Source organism: Stenella coeruleoalba, assembly GCF_951394435.1.
Source record: "Stenella coeruleoalba genome assembly, chromosome: 1".
NCBI classification, from domain to species: Eukaryota; Metazoa; Chordata; class Mammalia; order Artiodactyla; family Delphinidae; genus Stenella; species Stenella coeruleoalba.
The window spans coordinates 62,276,486-62,291,677 of record NC_137169.1 but is presented as its reverse complement, the minus strand read 5'-3'; the positions used below and the strand labels follow the sequence as shown (position 1 = coordinate 62,291,677).

The 15,192-nt window shown below is 34.5% G+C and overlaps 1 protein-coding gene across 1 annotated transcript in view; it reads left to right on the top strand.

Moving 5' to 3' along the window:
- The window catches only part of NEGR1 (neuronal growth regulator 1), a 909,237-nt gene that overhangs the window by 811 nt on the left and 893,234 nt on the right, over positions 1-15,192 (top strand). The window lies entirely within an intron of this gene.

The window sequence follows — 15,192 nt, the reverse complement described above, 5'->3', positions numbered from 1 at the left end:
CTCCCTTCGTTTTCTTTTCTTTTTTCCATCTCCCCCCTTCTTCCTTTGCCTCTTTTCATTCCTTTTCTATTTTTCCTCCCTTTTTTCTCCTCATATTTTCTTTTTTATCTCTAATTTCTCTCAATCACTCTAATTTCTCACCTCTTATTTAACCCACTTTTCTCCACTCTTTACCTTTCTCCATTCCCCATTTTTCTTCTTCATTAATATCCCTGTTCTGTGATCTCTCTCTCTCTCTCCCTCTCTCTCTCTCTCTGTCTCTCTCTCTGTCTCCCTCTGTCTCTCTCTCTTTCTCTTTTTGACTCACATTTCCCATCTCTTTCCCCATCTCGGTTCCCATCCCTGTCAGACACACGTATGTTCCCTCTAACCCCTTCCAGTACCATTTTCTCACCCTCACAAATCTCTTTCTTAACCACACTCCCTCACATACTCTGTTTCACATTCTCACACATGCTGGCACTTCCATACTCTCCCTAACAACCACTTTCACATTCAGATTCTCTTCTACTGTCTAAAAGGCACACACTACTTCACTGTTGCACACATTGTCACTCACACATGTGTACACACAGTCTCTCTCTTTCCTCTCTCTATCCCCTCATCTTTCCCTTTTCCTCCCTTTTCCCATTTTAAGTTTTGCTTTTGCTCACTCTCCCTTCTTCCCTTCTTTTCCCCAAGCTTGAGCATCAAAATGTTTTGTTATTAATGAACATCCATAGACTAATTTTATCTTTAAACAACACTGCAGATAAGCTTCTAGAAACATTTTTTTCTCCTGTGAAAATATAAATTGATAATCAGCGGTGCTTAGATCTAAACAAGGCTAAATGCCCTTATTCCTTCATTTCCCATTGCCCTCCCTTCACCCCATGACACTTCCACCTGACATATATCTCAAATCTCCCTGAAAGATCTTCTTTCTCTCCACTGGGTGGTAGTTGGCTTGTAAGTGCAGATTGCACAAAGTCAGTATATGTGGCATGTCTAAGGTGAAACAGAGTGGGCTATGTTTTATTTGAGTCATGCAATATATTTTAAATTTAATGATCTGGGATCTGGGTGTGGTAAATGATTTACACCTTCTAAAACATGCTTATGAGTCCAAATTCATCTGGAATACTATTGTAGTTTCTAATATACATTAATAACGTGCTTTTATAATATATGCTATCTCTACTGTAAATGCAAAATGCCACTGGATGTATACAAAAGTAACAAATGATTTGTTATAACTTAGTAAAATACCTTTCATTGTTGGTAAAAGAGATGAACTTTTGGTCACACACGGAATATAAATTAAATCCTTGTTTATGTTCTTTATATTAAGTTTGTTTTGGAAGTTTAAACAACAGTAAGGATGAAGTGCTATCTTTAGAGGTTGCAAACACTTATCATTGGAACTGTGATCTATATGTTTGTAGCAGTATATTGCCTATTTGTAATGAGCATTAACACTTTCAATCTAAAGGATTTGATAGACTGCTTGTCTTTTAATGGTATATCTTAGGTGTTTTGTTTCTATTAAAATAACTGAACCCATGTTCTGCCTCTAGGAGACCTATGTTTAGTTCAGTCATTGCTTCCAATAGTGAAGCTTCTCTAACTAGTGACACCAATATCCTTCCTGGTTTGTTGTTTTGGTGCAGTCCTCATTTACTTGTGTGCACTGTACCTCATCCATTTATATGCTATATCCTGAGTTTTGTCATATCTTAGTTTAGGGAACTTCTGACTTTTAAACTTTTAAAAGAGAATACAACCTCTGTCTCTTCTGAATAATGTTTCTAACCAATTACAATGTTTTTTAAAATAAACAGAATCTTTTTTTTTTGTCATATGAAGCAAATCCAATCTGCATTATTTTTTACTCAGAATAATTTGCTTACAGTAATTCTAGAATTCTCTAGGGAGTATCCTATTTTTTATCTTTTTTACTTTGCCCACAGGTTTTAAACACTCTTAACGTGTATATTTATAAGAAATCCTCTTTCTCTTAAAACAGATGTTAAATTGTGTCAGTTATTTTTCTTGACTCATCTGCAACTGGTATTTGCTCTCTTCATAGACCAGTACAGAAGAGCTTAAGGACTAATTGAGTGTAAGTCAGGTGACATACTTTTCATCAAAAGTAATGAAACAGAGTTATAGTTTATGTTTTCACTTTGGATACTTGGAATTGTATTTGATCTAATTATCTAATTCATTAGAAAACAAAACAAACAAAACAAAATCTTCCCAAATACATACACACCCTCACGTCAAAGTACAGAAATCTAGTACTCAAGAGAACACTTTACTGAATTACATGAGTTCATTTATTAAGCTTTACACAGTATACTCTATTTTTAATGTAACGCATTCCTCAAAGTATCTCTAATAAAAAGCAAATAGTGGCATAAAAGTTATCAAATAACTAAGTGCTAAAGGCCTGAAAGTGCAAACGTGTCAGTCAGTGACTCTGTTGCTTGTGGTTACGTTAATGAAACAGAAGTTTAAAGGTCAAATCATACGTTTTTATATCCTAAATGCCAGAATGTCTGTTTTAGAGAAAAGAATCAAGAAAAGCAAAACTTCCCTTAAGTGGTGTTATCATACAAAAGGGAATTCATTCTGTGATCCACAAACTGTATCTATCATTTTGTAAATCATCTTCTCTATTTGGCTTAAATAGAGGACTTATACTGAAGTTCCATTTAGTTATTTCAACATTCTTATCATTTTAACTTTGCCTCTTAAGGTTAGTGAAACAATATATTAAATGTCAAAATGTCCATTATTTCTAATAATGATATTCACTGATAAATCTCTGAAGGATTCACATGAGGTATTTGGACATTCTTGATAAAGTATTTAATGATGCATCTATTCAATACAATAACTTTGGTACTTCCCTTACCTAAACTTTAAATGAATGCATGGATGTCTAGAGTACATTGTAATTTGCTACCAATACAAATTAATATTTTCATTAACTTATGAGATACTAGATATTAGATTGCTACCACATTTAATACTTATTGCTATTTTATGCTTAACAGAACTTGTTAATTTGTGTATAGAGAAATTAACTTCTTCTCTAGTCTTCAAATTGCATTTTAAAGTACATGGAAGATCTGAGTTAATGCTTCATGAGGTGACATAGCAAAGAACAGGAGATGCTAGAACCACATTGGTCATGCTTCAGGACCCAGTGTTTCTAGACCTAGAAAATCAAGGGGAACATAATTCTGCTCTGGCTCAATACATTAATTTCAGATGACTTTTTTTTTTTTTATAGTTTTGAAGCTACTTTAATGTGAATCAGTCACTTTATTCTTACCTTATTAACAAATACAATTATGTTAACATGTCCAAAAATGTTTAATATTCTTTGGAGATAATGCAAGGAATAGCCTCATTTATATCATCCCAGTTTTTAAAAAGACATGTCATTTTTAAGCTAGTTCTTTCATCTGTTTCTACTTCAACTCATCTATGAATTTTGTACATTTTAAGCTGCCATCCTGATATGAATTCAAAATATCCTATTCTCTGTTTGTCGTGCTTTAATCGAAGGTAGGAAGGAAGGTTCTTTTCTTAAATGTGATATCTTCTTTAGCAAAGTTGAACACAACTTTGTCATTTTAATGCAATAGATTTGAATGGAAGTTATATGAGATCCTAATAATGATATTGTAATAAGGCAGAAGACTTTTGCTTCAAGCATACAGCATAGAGCACATTTATGCAGAAGATATTTCCATTGGAAGTCACAAAACTTTTACAAGTAGATTTATAAATGGATATGACAAGCATTTATTACTTCTCAGCCTATTTGTCCAATACATTTGCCTTTTGATTACGTTAATTAGTTTTGGTTTAAAATGTATGCTATTGGATACAAGAAAGTAAATGATTTATGTATGAGAATGCAGAATTACCAATAACAATAGAGTCGATTATACTGTACTTTTGGAATATCATTGAAGAGTCTCTTCAGTGAGGCTCTTCAAACTCATCTGTTAAGTCATCCCTACACATTGATGCATCACATATTCCATATGTACTGTTCAACTATATAGGCATTTTCAGTTTAGAACATTAAGGCACTATTTAAAAACCTACATCCTTATTAAATAGTGTCATTGAACAAATATTTTTAAAATTCTGAGGTTTTTTTCCTTCTTTAAAGGAGAAGTGGTAATAGATAGTCATGCTGAGTCATTTTGGAAAAATGCACTCCAAAATATGGAATAAAATGCTACAGTGTTACCTGTAGTGATTTGCAGAGCTGTTCTATTAGCATGACACATTACTTGATACATTAATACATAATCATTCATTATATTAAAGAACAACATAGTATTTTTAAATTTTCTAGATAAATTTATTTTTGTCCAATTTTTTTTAGTTTAGAAGATCTGATAAGCCCATGTGGTTGTATGTCTTTGAGCACAAGCATATGTTAATGAACTACTTATTTTAAATAGATTGGATTTACAATTAAATAGCTCCATGAGATAAGTTAATTCTGAAATACCTGACTTTTGGAATGTTTGGAGAAATGTTCACATCCTGTATGTGACAGTTCTAGGCCTGATTAACCAGATCCAACCTTCATCCTTCTCCTATGCTGTGCTATTGGAGATAGATGATGAAACTAATCCCCAGGCTGCATTTCCCAGTTGTCCACGTCAGCTGTCTTCAGGCTGTGGTTGTCCAATGGAAGGTAGTTTTAGGAGAAGGGAGGATATGATGAGTGAGAGGCCAAGGTGTTTCTCCCTTCCTTCATTGCTTTGGGCAGTGTTCAGCAGTGTCTCCATCTCCCACTAGATAAACGGCTCTTGGGCTTCTGTATACTGCCTCACCCATTTGTTCTTCCATCCTAAAAGTAGCAATGGCTTCCTGCTGTTCTAACTGTTGGGCTGTCTTATCATCATGTGTTCTTCTTCTCAACTTTTCCATCCTCTTTGCAATCAATTCCCTGCATTAAATTCCCTCTGTTTTAAATATTCAGAATGGTTTACATTTTGCTGGTAGAACCCTGATTGATACATGGTGAAAAGTAATAGTTTCAGTGATTTTAAATATATTGGGTTGAATTACTGTTTTGCTCATGGTAACATAAATGTTGCTTCCTAGAACTGGATATAATAGTTGTTTAAGGAGGTAGGCATAGAACTATAACAACACTGGGGCATATTACGAAGAAGAAAAATGGATATTTGGGGTATTGTCCACACCCAGATTATGGTGAGCACAATAAACCAATTATATAAATATTTAGTTAAATATATGATTGAATAATTAATTTCAGAAGAAAAAATGTAAAGATGCTATGCATAGGAAAATAAAGTAGTTGAAGAATATAAATTGGCAAGAATCAATAATACTGTTTTTGTTTTTGTTTTTGTTTTTTTCCCCCACTGAGCAAAAGAGAACCAGGGCTAAACTCTGTTTGTGGATATGTGGTCAAAATGTTGAACTAATTCCTACAGTGTTGACTATTGAAATCAATAGGAATTAAAGGCCTTTCTTTTATGTAGCTTAATACCTGAAGAGCAAATCAAAGTTTCCAGTTTCTTATGAAGTATGTGATCATAACAGTACACATAACCACTGTAGAAATTAGTCTCTCAAGTCATTTGAAACTTTTTGTTAGAAATCAGATCACTTTTCTACCATATCCTATTCAAAATGTCATACACTAAGACATTATAGACATCACATCACTAACATGGAAGAGCTAAGGGAAGCTTTATTAGTCGGAATTGTTTGTTTTTACTCTCCCGCTTAACTATTAGATGATGTGGTGAGCTTCCCCTTACATTCTTCAAAATTCTTTCTAAAAGATATTTTGTAGGTGTCTGGCTCCAATATAAACAAGCAGTCACCATAAAGTCCTACTTTTGGTGACTTTCCCCACATTTTTGCAGGAAAGATGGTAATTTAAAACCATAATTAATGCAATGACCATCTCTAAAGAATGCTCAAGAGAGGATTCCTGAGTTGGGAAGGAAGTCATGCTTAACTCATTCTTCTCAAAGTTTTGCTGATCCATTATAGATTGTCATGGACATTTTCTGTGTATAAGAGAAAATAAAATGTATTGCTCCGTTTTTCCTTGGAACATCATATTACCTGCCTTTTGGCTTTTGTACAGGAAACTTTAAATTGGGCCACATGCTATTTTGTCAGGTATTTTATGTGTTTCAAGTTCACCAATGGAAACAAACTTCCCAAACTACTAGAGAGTAAAATCTAGGATTTTTCTACACGGGCATAATCATTATCAAATTGGATTTTAATTAGTCCACTGTATCTAAAAATACGACGATTTACAAGATGTTGGAGAAATTTAATATTAGTAAGAAGTTTTTTGACATTTTGTTAAAGTACTTTCTGTTTTTTACTGTATTAATTTTGGTTGTCAAAACACAAGGGTTGGGCTTCCCTGGTGGCGCAGTGGTTGAGAGTCCGCCTGCCGATGCAGGGGACACGGGTTCGTGCCCCGGTCCGGGAAGATCCCACATGCCGTGGAGCGGCTGGGCCTGTGAGCCATGGCCACTGAGCCTGCGCGTCTGGAGCCTGTGCTCCACAACGGGAGAGGCCACGACAGTGAGAGGCCCGCGTACCGCAAAAAAAAAAAAAAAAAAAAAAAAACACAAGGGTTTGTAAGCTCTGTGACTGTTGTTCATCTATTTCTAGGGCTTTAACGTTGAACCTTGCATATATCAGGCCAACATCCACTATATTTTAAATTAATGAATTTTTTGGAAGGATAAGCGAAGGATTAAATGTATTTGTTCCTTGGTTTATTAATTGTTTCAAATTTAATAATATTGTAATATCTTTAATACTATGATAGATCTGTGTGTTTATAGTGATTTAAGTATTTTTTATCGAATCCATTTATCAGTGGTCTCTGCCTTAAATAATTCCTGCAGAAGTCCTAGTGGGTTGAGACATACACATTGGAATCATTCAGTGTCTTTAAATTCAGGACACAATCTACTAGTGGGTCTTGAAGAAAATATACTGTATACTAAAACTATTTAAAAAAAAATAAAATATACTAAAATAGGGTAGAAAGCATTTTACATAATAAAGATAAGTATCATTTAATTAAACTTTTATTTTGTGTGTTTGTGTGTGTGTACTGTGTCAAGATTTTAGATATATATATATATATATATATATGTATATATATATTTTACTGTGGGTTTCAGCAGAAAATGTTTGGAATGCAATGATACAGTTGTAAGATTATTGAGATGTACTTATAGTTTTAAGAAGATCTAAGATTTTAAATTATATAGGTAGGTTTTTGCTCTTTGCAATTATAATCAACAGATAACAGGAACAGTTCGAAATTGCAAAATATCTGTTGTAACCTTCTGACATTTTTTCTGTTTCTACCTCAACTCATGGAGCCTCCTCTTCCTTTCTTCTAAGGCTTCAATTAAATAAAATCAATAAAGATACAGAGGTCGAGAGAATTGGCTATTTGCTTTGAATGAATAACTCTCAATTGTGAAAAGTAGTTACACTCCCCAAGCCAGAGCATAACTTTTGTATCATTCTGTCTCTCAGAGGTAGGTCAACATTACTTTATAAACCACAGGGTATTGATACTAGCTGATAGAATTTTAATGTGGTCACGTGGCTTTGATTTATAATGTTGAGGAGGTTATCTATTAGCATTGTAGTTTCTAAGCCATATCAAGTTCTGAATCCTGACAGAGGACCTTTGATGCTCCTAAGCACCCAACTGGCATGGAATTTGGTCTTTTAATCACTTTCTTTAGGAAAAGGGGAATATAGGAAAGGAGGAATTTGGCAGTGTTGCCAGCATTAAGTGTTGCTCTTTTGAACGGAAGCCAATACATTATACTTTCCAGATAGCTGGTATTTGTTCAATTTAAGGAAGATGTTTATAACACTTTTTGGTCCAGAAGTAAATTGCTCTTCACTGAATTTCACTAAGTTGTTTGGACACAGGTCCAGTGCCCATGCTGAAGCTATAAGATAGGGCTGATTTAAAACTATAACTACTGCCATAAAGTATTGAAAGATTTTGGATGATTTAAAGGGCAATGGGAAAAAATGTGTTCTGTTGTCTTCGGAAACCGCTTTACTCTCATGCAACTAAAGTAAATTTAGAGATATTAAAAGGATTTAAGAGATATTATGAACATAAGAGCTATAATCAGAAGGCAGAGAGTATTGTTTATATATTCTCTCCAATAACATCACATACTCTTGTATCAGAATATTACATGAATAAATCGAAGGGATCATAAAGTTTCCCTAATGTTATAGATATAATATTTCTTATAGAAGATCATACTTAGATATATCTGATTTGTAAATAACCTAGTTTCAAATTAATGTCTTGGTACTTGATCAGCTAAATAGAAAATGGTATCTCTACTACTTAACATATTGCTGGCACATTGTTAGTGCTCAAAATCTGTTTTTATTCCTGTCCTGCCCCTAGAGGATATATGTATGTGTATAGCTGATTCATTTTGTTATAAAGCAGAAACTAACACACCATTGTAAAGCAATTATACTACAAAAAAGCTGTTAAAAAAATTCTGAATGTTGAATGAAGGAATTGAAGGAAAGAGGGAGGAAAGGAGAGAGGAAGAAAGGGTGGGAAGAAAGTATGTTGCGATATATGAGTGACTTCTAATCAAAATCTAAAACTTTGGATCACTGGGATACATAAAATTCAGCCCATATTGTACTACATGGAATAATTATAATAAAAAGGAATAAATCTTATTTCATGTGATTCATTAAATAATTGGAATAATCTTAAGCCTACATCCTTCCCATGAGGAAGTGATATACATCGTACACACTGAAGTTCTGAAAAAGTATTTTACACTCAAGTATATGTCTTCCTTCCATGTTACTAGTCCATTTGTGTTTATTTTAAAAGATAGATAGTAGCATTTTACCTTGGCCTGTAGTTGGATCGGGGGCGAATTTGGGGGAATATGTTCACAAAAAGAAATTATATACAAGTCTTTGTGTAACTGCTCCCCTGTCTTCTTGAGCATATGTCGATCATTTTTCTTGCTCACACATCACTTATATGAAATAATAGGTATAAAGAGTTACTTTTGCTTATGCACAGAGTTTATCTTCTGTTGTAATTGTTTAGTTGCACTGAAACCTGTCATGCTTTGAGGTGTCTAGGATGGGAGTGAAGAGAGTGTGAATACCTACTGCTCTGCTTACTGGCTATGTGACCTTGAATGAATGCCTTACCTTCTTCACTTCGTACCTCCCTGGCAGAATGACATGGATTATGTGAGATAATACATGTAAAATGCTAACATATTATCTGCCATTTAGTAAGCACTACATTTATATTAGCTAATAATTTTATCTGCTTTTCTTCTGCTAGTCTCAGTATGAAATTCGTTACTTACTGATATGGGTATATTTCTCCCCATGTAAATCATTTTACCAATCATTTGTGAACCCACTGTATAATATTCATTGAACATATATTTTTGTTGTGATGTTGTTAAAATAACACTTAAGTAAAACCTTGTAATATCAAATGGTGAGCTGAACCTTGGTTCAACAGAAGACTGCAGGGAAAATTGAAATAGAAAAGTTTGTTTCTCACAGGGCTTGGAGGAAGTACACGGCATACCTCCAGGGGTTGCATGGAGAGGTCAAGGCAGGATGCCTGCAGAGAGACTGGCAGGACCTGGGGCACATGACTTTATTAGGGTTCCTGGATGGGGTGCTTTTGGGTTCCCTGGCTAAGGCCAGACTGGTCCATTCAAACCAAAAAGAGTAGGGATCTAAGGGATGCACAAGGGGAAGGCACACATGGTAAACAGAGGAGAATGTTGCTCACAGGGGCTACTGGGGAAGTGATGTTGGGACCTTACATTTGCTTGTTAGTCTTCTCACCTTATCTAGGACATGCACTGGCTGGAGGGGCTAGTGTCAGTTCAAGGTCCCTTTGGCCCACTTGGCGCCCACTTGGTCACACAAAGTGGATGCCCAGGCAGGAATAGCATAGAGTAGTTTAGCTAAATTTTGACATTTTATATTTTATATTTTAAAGATTCTATTTAATGGGCATACTTGTATTTGTTGTTGTTGTTGAGCCCAACAAGCAAGTGAGAGGACTCCAAATCTGGAAGTAGAAACACACCAAAAAGAGGTTTTTATCTAATAGGGTGCAGACCCAGAGAACTCAGTAGCAGTGAAACCTCAAATTTTATTCTCAACAAACTGATGGTAATTTGATTCACTTACCAGAAGTAAGAGATCATTGTAATTGGATGTTCACTTGAAACATCAAAGACAGAAGAAAAAAATGAAAAGAGACAGAAGAGAAGAAATTAGAGGGATTAGAAAGTACAATGAGATGGCAGTGGAGGAGTTAGATTAACATTTGTGACAGAGTTTAGAATGGCAGAGGTGATAACTGGTGACAACATTGGACTTGTCGATAAGAGGGTTAAAATTTTAAAAAATGGCTATATAAGGCCTCCCTGGTGGCTCAGTGGTTGAGAGTCCGCCTGCTGATGCAGGGGACATGGGTTCGTGCCCCGGTCCCAGAAGATCCCACATGCCGCGGAGCGGCTGGGCCCGTGAGCCATAGCCGTTGAGCCTGCGCGTCCGGAGCCTGTGCTCCACAATGGGAGAGGCCACAACAGTGAGAGGCCCACGTACCGCTAAAAAAAAAAAAAAAAAGGCTATATATTCTGGGTAAGGTAGCAAATAATTATTCAGGGTTAGAGATGCCCTTATGGTTTCTTAAGGCATCTATATGTTATGCTGAAGGCAGTGCAGTTCAGAAGTAGTCTGTAATGGGCAAGAACTTTCTGTCTATATTGCTATTTTTATCTACAGACAATATATTCAGTAGAAGCTCAGAAAATATGAATGCTTGCTCTAATACTGAACATTTGCCAAATGCACAGCAGAATGATTTAAGTTTATAATCATGACGGAGCCATCAACATCATGATTCAGATTCAACTAACACATATTAAGTACCGACTATATATGACATACTTTCACAACAATATGCAATGAGGTATTGCTTTTCCAGTTTTATAGCCAAGTAAATTCAAACTTGAAAAAGTAATGTAACTTGCCCCAAGTGGAATAGGTAGTGGCTGAGCTGGAATTCCAATCTAGGTACTTTTATTCCAAGCTCCATGACTTTATTATCTTGCATCTCTCCCTAAGAAAAGATCAAAATAATTGATAAATTTATTGCTTACTACACTATTAAACATTATTAAGCACAAGCTGCATTTTAGTTACTAAGTTGATAATGATTAAAACCAAGAAGACATGTCATGGATTTGATGAAAAATGTGAAATTATTTTAAATGAGAGTAAGTACTTAGAATACATTACATAGTCATAAGTATTTACTAGTTGGAAAATAGTGAATTCTTAAAACTATAAATATTCTAGAAAAAAAAGAAACCCTCTCATCTCAAAATGATTTTATCCCTAATGATTACAAGCTACTGATAATACGAGAAAAGAAAATGAACAGCTTTTGAATGCCCTTTATAGTTAGGCATTATACATTGGTTACTTCCTCGAAACCTTGAAACAACCTACAGTTTTTCTCCTTTGTAAGTGGAGAAACAAACTCATAGAAGATGAAGATGAATATCTTTCTGAGCCTTAATACAGCTTGTTAATGGCATAACCAGGGGTTGATTCTAGGCCTATGAGTCTCCAAAGCCCTTGCTCATTTTTTTTTTTAAAGCCATAATATTTCTTGGAGTTTTTTGTATACTGTAGTCCTTAACAGAAAGGAAAGAAGCCATTACTTGCTATTGTATTCCAAGTCCCCAAATTAATCTTTTGAATGCTAATTCTGGTGTAACTGAACAGCTGAATCAAGTTGAATTAGAACCCCCCCCGCCCCCGCTTTGAAAAGGGGTAGGCAGCCTAGAGTGTTGAGCACTGTTATTTCCCAAAATAGATGGGAAGATCAAAAAAAAAAATTCAGGGACCTATAAAAGATGCTGTTATTCCAATTTCATTAAACATGTCAGTAATATGTTAAGAGTCTTATGTTTAATTTCAGTTAATCAATAAAATGAAACATTAGAATTAGACAGTTTTCCTTTTTCTGATAGCTGGTAGGAGTATGTAGGTTTTAGAGCATAATTGAACGAAAACTTGTTTTTATCTGATCCTGTGTAATTTAAGAATTTTCTTAAATGTGTTACATATCCACTTTCTGTAGATTTTATGTGTGCACCCAAGAGGAGAGTATACTTCATGACGACTTGTTCTTTGGTTACGCAAAGCTTTCCCAATATAAAGTCCTGTTTTTGTCTCATATCATTCAAGAACATTTTCAACCCTCTATAACCCAATTCTAACTCTTCCCTCTCTGAATGCCTACACCTATCCATTTTATTTTGTTTATTTTATCAATTTCACATTACAGTATATTGTTATCTATTTTGACTTTGCAAAAGACTGTAACAGCCATTGTCTTATATAATAGTCACTCACTTCTATTGTTGCAAATTCTTCAAGAACTTTGTATTTGTATAGAATATGTTTACTAAATTCTGAGATACTTGAATTGATTTTTTATTTTCCTTTCGTCTTTCAGGAATTTGTTTTGTATTTTTCCCATTCATTGTGTAGTTCTTTTTCTGTAGAAACATGTTCTTTCAGGCATTCATTCACCAATTTTTCAACATGTATTTATTTATTTATTTTAAAATTTATTTATTTATTTTATTTTATTTATTTTTGGCTGCATTGGGTCTTCGTTGCTGCACGCGGGCTTTTCTCTAGCTGTGGCTTTTCTCTAGAGTGGAGGCTACTACTCTTCATTGTGGTGCGCGGGCTTATTGCTGTGGCTTTTGTTGCAGAACGGGGTTCAGTAGTTGTGGCACGTGGGCTCAGTAGGTGTGGCTCACGGGCTTTAGAACACGGGCTCAGTAGTTGTGGTGCACGGGCTTAGTTGCTCGGCAGCATGTGGGATCTCCCCAGACCAGGGCTCAAACCCGTGTCCCCTGTGTTGGCAGGCAGATTCTTAACCACTGAGCCACCAGGGAAGCCCAACATGTTTATTGAGTGCCTGTCATATGCTAGACACTTTCTATGAGTTTGAGATACAGTGATATAAGAGATAAGGTCTTGTCTATTGAATTTATGTTCTAGTTCAACATGTGTCTTTAAACAGTGTTGTGTAGAAAACTTATATTTGACTTTTTACTTCACCAGCTATTAGCTCTGTGGTCACAGGCAAGTTATGTGGGTTTTATGAGACTCAGTTTTCTTGTCTGTAAAATAGAAATACTTATAGCTACTCCTATACTTTTCTAAATCCTACTAATAATGCATGTGAATGTATTCACAGTATTCAGCACATAGTTGGTGCTCAATGTCAGTGTCTTTTCTTTCTCTCTTTCCCACCCTTGCTTTAATATTATAGATGTAATTTACAGCCAGGACTATCTAGTTAAAGTAATTGTTACATGTTATATTGTGCTTCCTGTGTTTCTGTTTGTTACCTAATACCTTCTGAGGCTCACCTACTTTTAGTTCAAGGCAGCTCTGTGGTACCTTGAAAAAGTAGAGTTAATCTGAACATATGATAACATCATTCATCTTATTTCTATTTCTTGGAATCACTTTTTTCTTCATCTGAGTTGCTTTGCCTTTGTACTGTCCTCTCTTTTCTACTTTTGTACATGGATTTTCCCCTAAATTTATTGTTAGTTTTTGACATATTCTGAATTTCCATGAAGAATGTATTTTCTTCCTGACAGTTGCTTCTGTTTGCATCTAAACCTTCTTATCATCATTATATGTTTCTTCTAAAATCCCACACTTTTCTCAATGTACTTACTTTATCATTTTTCTTGGTTGGAAGGGTAATTTATAAGGAACACTTTGTAATTATCACCTGTTCCTCTGTTTGATCAACAGAGCAAACAGTATTTGAAATTATTCTGCCAATAATTCTTCATTGAAATAGTACTTCCCTGCTTTAGCCACTTCATTTTATGAATTAATTTGACCTTCTACTCCCAATAGAAAGTATAACACTTCTCTCTAATTTCAATAATTGATGAGCTGATTTTCTGACTTCCTGGGCATTCTAAAAAAGTCTCATCATATTTGACATGTATAATCCCTGATTTCTGGCAGACAATATTTAAACTTTTCTATATCACCTAGCTTCAAGTAGCATACAATTTGCATGATTTTATATGGGGAAATCACTAAAATGTAAATTATTGTTAATTTTCTTCATTTACATTAAAATCTCTATTCACCTCTCTTCTCCTATACAAGAATACTGTGCTTTTTCAAATTCCTTCTAAACCTTTCAATATCTTCATCATTTTTCTACTTCCAGCTACCTATACATAGGCTTTTAAGTTGGGCTCTTTTTAAAAAAGCATCATATTTCTTTGAATCATTAAAAAAACTTGGATCAGGAAACTGATTAAGATTAGTTACCTCTCTATAAAGTGGGTTAATGATAGTATCCAACCTATAGGCTATGAGAATTAAATGAGATAAGGTTTGCATATGGTACAAAATAAACAATAAATTTTAGCTATAATGATTTTTATAAATATCATTAACAATAGACCTTCATTAATAATTTAGGGAATTAGCTGACAGCAGCCAAAATCAAGATCCTCTGGTAATATGTTTACTTCTATACACTGCAGGATACTTTAGGGACTTACTTCATTAATTATTCTTTATTTCAGATAGGTCTTCTTTCTATTGCCCTATCTTGTGGGACTTTCTTCTCCTCAACAGGTGATTTTCCAAAATGGCTTTTCAGTAATTTCCAAGTTCTATTCATTTTCTAAATGTAGCTCAATGCTAATTTTTTTCATGGAATCTTTATTAATTGCTCAGAATTTAAGAGATGAAAGAAAAATGTAAACACATGGGGGTATATATATCCCCAAATTTATATACACAAATATATACATACATGTACATATTTAAAAATTTATTTATTTCACACTTTTGTAAGCCCAAATAATTACCTTGCATTATTGCTGGACTGAAGAAAATATGTTTGGTGAACATAAGCAGCTCCTTTCTTGTATTTTAGTTATTTATATACATGTTTTATAGGATACCTCTACCCGACTCTAGGCCTTGAGAAGGAAGAATTGCTACCTTAATTGCCCTTGTATCCCCTGG